This window comes from Oxyura jamaicensis, chromosome 2 (assembly GCF_011077185.1).
Source record: "Oxyura jamaicensis isolate SHBP4307 breed ruddy duck chromosome 2, BPBGC_Ojam_1.0, whole genome shotgun sequence".
Taxonomy (NCBI): Eukaryota; Metazoa; Chordata; class Aves; order Anseriformes; family Anatidae; genus Oxyura; species Oxyura jamaicensis.
The window spans coordinates 11851547-11858302 of NC_048894.1; positions in this window are offsets into that span (position 1 = coordinate 11851547).

The following is a 6756-nucleotide window of genomic DNA, read 5'->3' on the forward strand; positions in this document are numbered from 1 at the left end:
AGTGTGTCAGTCACATTCTGAGAGACCTACCTGTAGTAGCATTTGAAAAGCATGCATTGTCCTCCTGGCCTTGTTGAGTTCTCCATGCTTCAACTTTCCATTTATCAAATTCAGGTGAGTCCGTGGGTTCATGTGGTTCAGACATATATCCAAGCCTGACAGCTGTATTGACCAGCAGCATGTCCAGTACCTTTTACTTTCAGCTGAAATAGCCAACTACACACACAGCTGCCTCATCTATAAACAGAAAGTCTATAAATAATATGATTATAGCAATGAACACAACAGAGCTTCCATCTCTATGCCAAGAGGGAGGGGATGTTCTCAAGATTTTGGAGGATAATTCTCTCTACAGAAAGACATGAGCTCTTTGCTGTTAATTTCACCATCAAAGATGTTTCATCATGAAAGAGTTTTTGTTTCACCGATGTATTATTTTTATATCCTAAATGGTTCTTAATGACTGTCTGTGGCTTAAGATGCTAAGAATATAGAAACTCAATTTATGCCTCAGGGGTCTGATAGTGGCAAATTGTACTATCACGCGAAAAGACATCTGGGCTTTTGCTTTGTTATGCATTGGGAAGAGACTTTGTAGGGGTGTACAGCTATAATTTCCTGAATTCCTCTGAAGGAAGTATATCCACTGGACAAATGTTGTTTTCTATAACTAGAAAAGTTTTCCCTGTAAAGTACAGTATCTTATATTACTCTAAAACTTACAAGAACTGTCATAGCTGGAGGTAAGATGGAGGCAGCTACTATTCTGAGTCTCAGCAAAAGAAGAGATTAACAGAATGTTTGAATAAATAGAAGTGCTTCTGTAATAAGACAGAATAAATGATAGACATTGAAATGAATTCTGAGACTGCAGTCTACAATCTGGTCCTATAAACATCTTGATACAGCAATTAGTACAATTCTTATCTGACTGTATGAAAATGTCCAGAAGCACCAACATTAATGAGAAGTCTTTCTTAAAAGATTTGGTGTGATTTTCTTCTGTGCAATGAGGAAGTCAAGTGTCATCAGTTTTCTTTACAAATTTGCAAAAATTATGAAGGAGATACATTTACAAAATCTGCCTTTTTTTTCTTTTTTTTTTTTGCTAATTTGTTTGAATCAGATTTAGGAACTAAATAAAAATGGCTTGCATTTACTTTTAGCAAAGTGCTCATTTTTTACAATACGAAATAGCTGTGCACAATGGCTGAAGAAGGTATTTTGCTAATGTTGTTGTTGGTCCCTTTCTGATTTCTCTTCATAGTTTACCGTACCTACAGTTCACCCCAAGAGGCATCTATTTTCTCATTTTCTATTCTCCAAACATATATATATGCACTTTATGAACCGAAGTCCTTTTCATTCTTAAAGCACTCGTGTCATTCTGCCCAGAGATGGTTAGCGACTGATCTGTGGTAAATCAGATCAACCACGAGGGTCTTCAGGAATGAAAGGTGTCTTCTTGTGTGAGAGGTGTCAGTGTTAAATCACTAGCACTTTGCATCAGTATTAAAGAATAAAAAAGCTGATTCTGTCATTCTTACCTTATAGAGCTTCAGCAGTATTTAATGGCAGAAATCTGCAATGTTATTTATTAACTACACTAACCCAGGGGTTCTTTTTCATTTTAGTCAGCAAGCTGTGAATCACCTACCGGGCATCTGACATGTACTGCAGGACTTCAGGGATTTAAGACAAATTAGACTCAGTTATTAGAGTCTCATCTTAGAACCTGTGTTTGTTTATAGGCTACTTAGCTCCTATGAGTAGAGATTTACAAACTGAAAATTATTTTACATGTACATAAAACACAAATTTACTAAAACAGACTGACTAATGAAGTTAACTCCTGGAATTACTCTAACTACTGAAATGCAAAGCCTCCTTAATTGTGGTAATGAGATACTTGATGAGAGCCGGGGCACTTCTGGAGGCACAAGCATGTCTTTAATATCATAAGTATGCCTGCTGGAACACCATGATGTTGAAGCACAAGTAGTCTCTCAAGATATTTTCCATTTGCCTATGCTTTGCATAACACAGAATTTCTTCCTCATGACAGGAATATTTACGACATTGGCTCTGGGAGGAAGCTTATAGATAAGCTTGTTTGTTTGTTTGTTTTCCTCCTTTCAGCATTTTATACATAAGGACTAAAAAAAAAAAAAAATTAATTTTGAAAGTTTTTAATATTTTTAAATTATTGTTGATTATTAAAATGATAAAATGATAATGTCTTAAATGAACAAATAAAAAAATCTGAACATTATGTTTGACTCTGTCAGTCTCTCCCCTCCTTTTCATGTAGTTATTGTAGATCACAAGATTAGGTGATGGTAGACATAGCAATAATATGTCTGTGGCAACTGTTATTCTTATCAACACACAAACCAAAGTATGAGATGAAAATAATTCATTCTGTACCACATTGAAATGTAAAATTGTCTAACTACAGTCTTTCTTATAGAGATATGCAAAATAAAATAAAATCACACATTTTAATTATACTAAGCACACAAAAACTTGGTAAAGAACATGATTTTCCAAATATAATTGCTGTTATGTATATTAAAACTGTGTCAATGAACCCTAATAAAAGATAGCTTTCTCCTGACAATAACATGTAACATGGGAGGGACACTTGCTGCCCCAGATAGCTTCAGAGGAAAGTGTCAAGAAAACAAACAAACAAACAAACAACTACAATAACAACAACAAACATAACAGATGAGCCACAGGTAGAGGTTATAGAAAAAAATCTAGAAACAGCATCACACTGGTGTTAGCAAGAGCAAGACTGCAGGTTTCTGTAGCATATACTTGCTATGTCTTTTTCTAAATAGTATTCCCTGTGTCAGAAATAATAAGTCCTGGTCTTCTGAGATATGTGACTGCACAGAGGCATAAGGGGCCTCAATGTACTCATACTCACATTTTAGACTGATAACCATGACTGGGAAACAGTGCTAGAAGCTATGCAGAAACAGCTGATAAACAGCAGAAATAGACATAAATGTCAAGCTTTGCATTTTCATTTTGATACACAAAGAACAGTAATCCTTCACTCAGTGTCCTACTGACAAGATTTATTGCATATATTGCAGGTGACCTAAAATAGTTAGGGGTTGCAGCATTCTGAGAAATAGCAAATGAGAGATCTCAAGTGTATGAGTAAAGTAGAAGAGAAATTAGATTTAGGTTAGACATTCGGAAATAATTTCTAGCTGTAAGGACAGATGAGTGCTAGGATTCATTGTGTGGGTACACTGTGCAAGGTCTCTCAATGGTAATCTTTGAGTGCAGGTTAGAGAAATGTCTGTCAGCAATTGTTTTGGGAAAGCTGAGGATCTTGCTAGAGGGAAGTTAGATGGCTTAGATTATACTTCCAGCCTTATTCTATGAATGATTTTGTGATGTGACCCGGAATAAACTGACAAAGGGAAGATTTGTGTGTGTGTGTTAATTTCTAATTATGGACACATTAAACAATTGCCTTTCTAAATATTCTTTGAAAATATTACTGGTCATTAATAGACCATTGTAAAATCCTGATCTATTAACACAACAAAACTTTTATAGTAGCGGTAGTAGGATGCAAGCCACACGATGGTATGTGCCTATCATGTTGCCAAGCAAATATGTTCCTATTCAATGGATTTAACTGCTTTGTCATTAAATGTGCCATCCTGTGCTTATTTTATGGACAGCCTAGAAGATTCTCACTTATTAAAAAAAAACAAACACACAAGTCATGTATCAAAAAAGAGATAATTTTTTGGTCATAAAATCATTTTTTTTTTTTTCTCATCCTGAGCTTTCACTGATTTATGCTACATGAATTTCACTTCATCTTTCAATATCCCAAAGCAGAATGTAGTCCAAGTCTTCAGCCTTCATAACATATTCTTTTGATTTTGAGCCATAAATTGACCAATTCACTCAAAAGGTTCTATATCAAATTCACATTATATTTTTTTGAAAAACTGGTCTTAGATTTGAGTTTGACATGAAAATATAAAGTAGAAATTTCACACCAAGGTTATTTTGCACATCTCCCTTGAAACAAACTACTTATAGTACCTTAAAGGATCACCAAAAATTCCTAGGGATTATTTGACTGTATTCTTTGGGAGAATGATGTAAAACATTCAAGCAGGTCCACTGAAAGTTATAACAACTTTGCATCTATTTCAATGAAACCAAAATCATATTGTTCAGCTGGGTCACACATTAGAAAATATTAAAAACCAAAGAAAAACAACTGATTATATACACTACCATGGGCAGTGTACAATACTATCCCAGTGTATTCATTATGTCTTTTCTCTCAGATGTTTCAGCGTGGGAGAGGAGGGCAGATAAGAGCTTACCACAGCTGTACTGTTCCTGCGTAGGTTTTCAGGCTAATTTAAATACACAACAAGGCAGTGACCTTTGCATGGTGAGTGTTTCTGACCTGAACTTTCTGTCTGTGGGTGTGTATTTAAACCCTGCCAAATCAAACCTTGCAATGTGTCAGCACAATATATGACAGAATTCCAGTTAAATATAGAAGTGTGGTACTTATAGCCATTTGATGAACCTACAACAAAAGAAGCTGATACTTATGACTTATATTAAATGCTTATAAAGAGCAGAACAGGTCCAGATGATAATCCGAAAGCTCACTAATGTATAACTAATTACATGCTTTTCTGAAATGCCACCCAGTCTTTTCTTCTAGTCTCTGTGAGAGCTCTGGCAGTGGCAATATGTTTGAAAGGCAAAACAAGAGAGAAGGTGACCAGAATCCCTTAGAGAAACCTCCTTAAAGAAAGGATGTAACTTGACAGTCACAACTGAGGTGGTTAAAGCACATTAACCTGAGCTTTTCCCATTTGGCCTCTGCATTATTTATATTAAAGTTATTTCTTAGTGCACTGGTTTTCCCTTAGTTATAAAGTACATAATCAGAAGACATAATGCTAATTTATTATCTTGCTTTGAATTATCTGTACTGGCCTCAGAAACAGCCATTTACCTGCTCTGGACCATTTGTTTGGTACTTAATAAATGACAAAGCAGGTTCATGAAAGGTGTTGTGATTGATTGCAGGAAATGGTCTTCTACAACAGCAGCATTTGTCTGAAGACATCTTGAGAATTAGCAATAAGTATAGATAGGGGAGATGTGTATTTTAGCTCTATAGGGCAAATTAGAAGTTGGTGTTTTTAAGGATAGAATGAGAACACTAGTACCCATTTTCAATTAAAATGAACATCCTTATCTCCTTAATAGAAGTCGTATTCCATACAATGTGCAGACTTATTACTCAAAAGCAATTTTAAAAATGAGGAATAGCTGAAGATAAAGATTAAGGATATATGATCTTAAATGTTACTGACACATGGATTGCATACTGTTGTATAAATATATAGTAAACTTGGGGTGAGTATTAAAAAAGAGTATGAGAACACCAAAAATGTGCTCTACACATCATATTCCCCTTACTGACTTTTCAAATTCCCAGTTAGTGAAAATTTATCTTTCTTACCTGAATTCCTCACACAGAATGCTGGGCAGACCAGCTGCTTCACCAGGATTTTGAGGTGATGCCATGCAGGTGGGATTTGTCATCTCTGTTGTGCTTCAATTGTCATTAACATGACAGAAAATACTGTGCTGTCAAACACTGCCCTGTGATGTTTTTCAGCAGAAGAAAGGTGCAATTCAAACACTTATTGCACAACATATACAACAGTACAAGTTGTAAGGCAGTTGAAAATCCAGTTCTGCTTTTGCTAGACCAGGCAATCAAAATTCCTCTTGATGTGTTCATTACAGAAGTCTTTACAACTAGTGTTTGCTTTTCTTATTGCTAAGAAAAAAGGATTTGCTCTCTAGTGATTGAATATATATGGCTGCATGGTACCAAGTACTCCTGGACAACATTCAAACTTGGTGCTATAAGCAAAGTTTTAGTCAATTCCAGTCACTCAACAGTAATTCATTACACAATGCAAATAAATAAATAAATAAATGTGATCTACATACAAAAAGAATGGGGAAAAGACAAACCAGGATATTTCAATAGAAAGCACTATTTTCTAAAGGGTCTCTACATATCAGCTGTATTTTGGTAATAGATTTGTGAACATAGCGAGAAAACCTACATGAGAGAAAATAAAGGTCAAAAGGACGAGCGTCCTAAGGAACAGAGAGAGGATGGCGAGATGTGTATTCCTATTAGAAATATTAGGATAATTACTACTTAAAAAATTAAATAAAAGTGCCGTAATGTCATTTCCATCCTCTGTTTTCATAAGCCAACTGTGCTTCTCAACATACAGTAAGCATATTCGTAATTATAAATGGCAAAAAAAAAAAAAAAGACATTTTTCTCTTCATAGAAAAATGTGGCTGGCAGCTTACCTCTTACTGAGGCAATCTATGTCTTAATTTTTAGCTAATGATGTCATGGCGAAATACAGGACACATGAGAAGCAGACTGTTTATATTTTCATGTATGCCACTTCAATGCAAATGTAGCAAGCCTAGCAGTAAAATAAATGAGGGGAAGCTGATGATATTCAGTCTTCCACAGTTGTCACAAGTCCTGCTGTCTTATCGCAGCTGATGTGCTTCTTTAGGCTGACTGGTGCTTAGTTCATCTTCCAGACTACTCTAAAACTGGTCTCTACAGACTCCTACAGATCTACTAGTTTATATTGGTTTAACTGAATTAGGTATTAGAAACAAAAAAGAGGGTCTTTT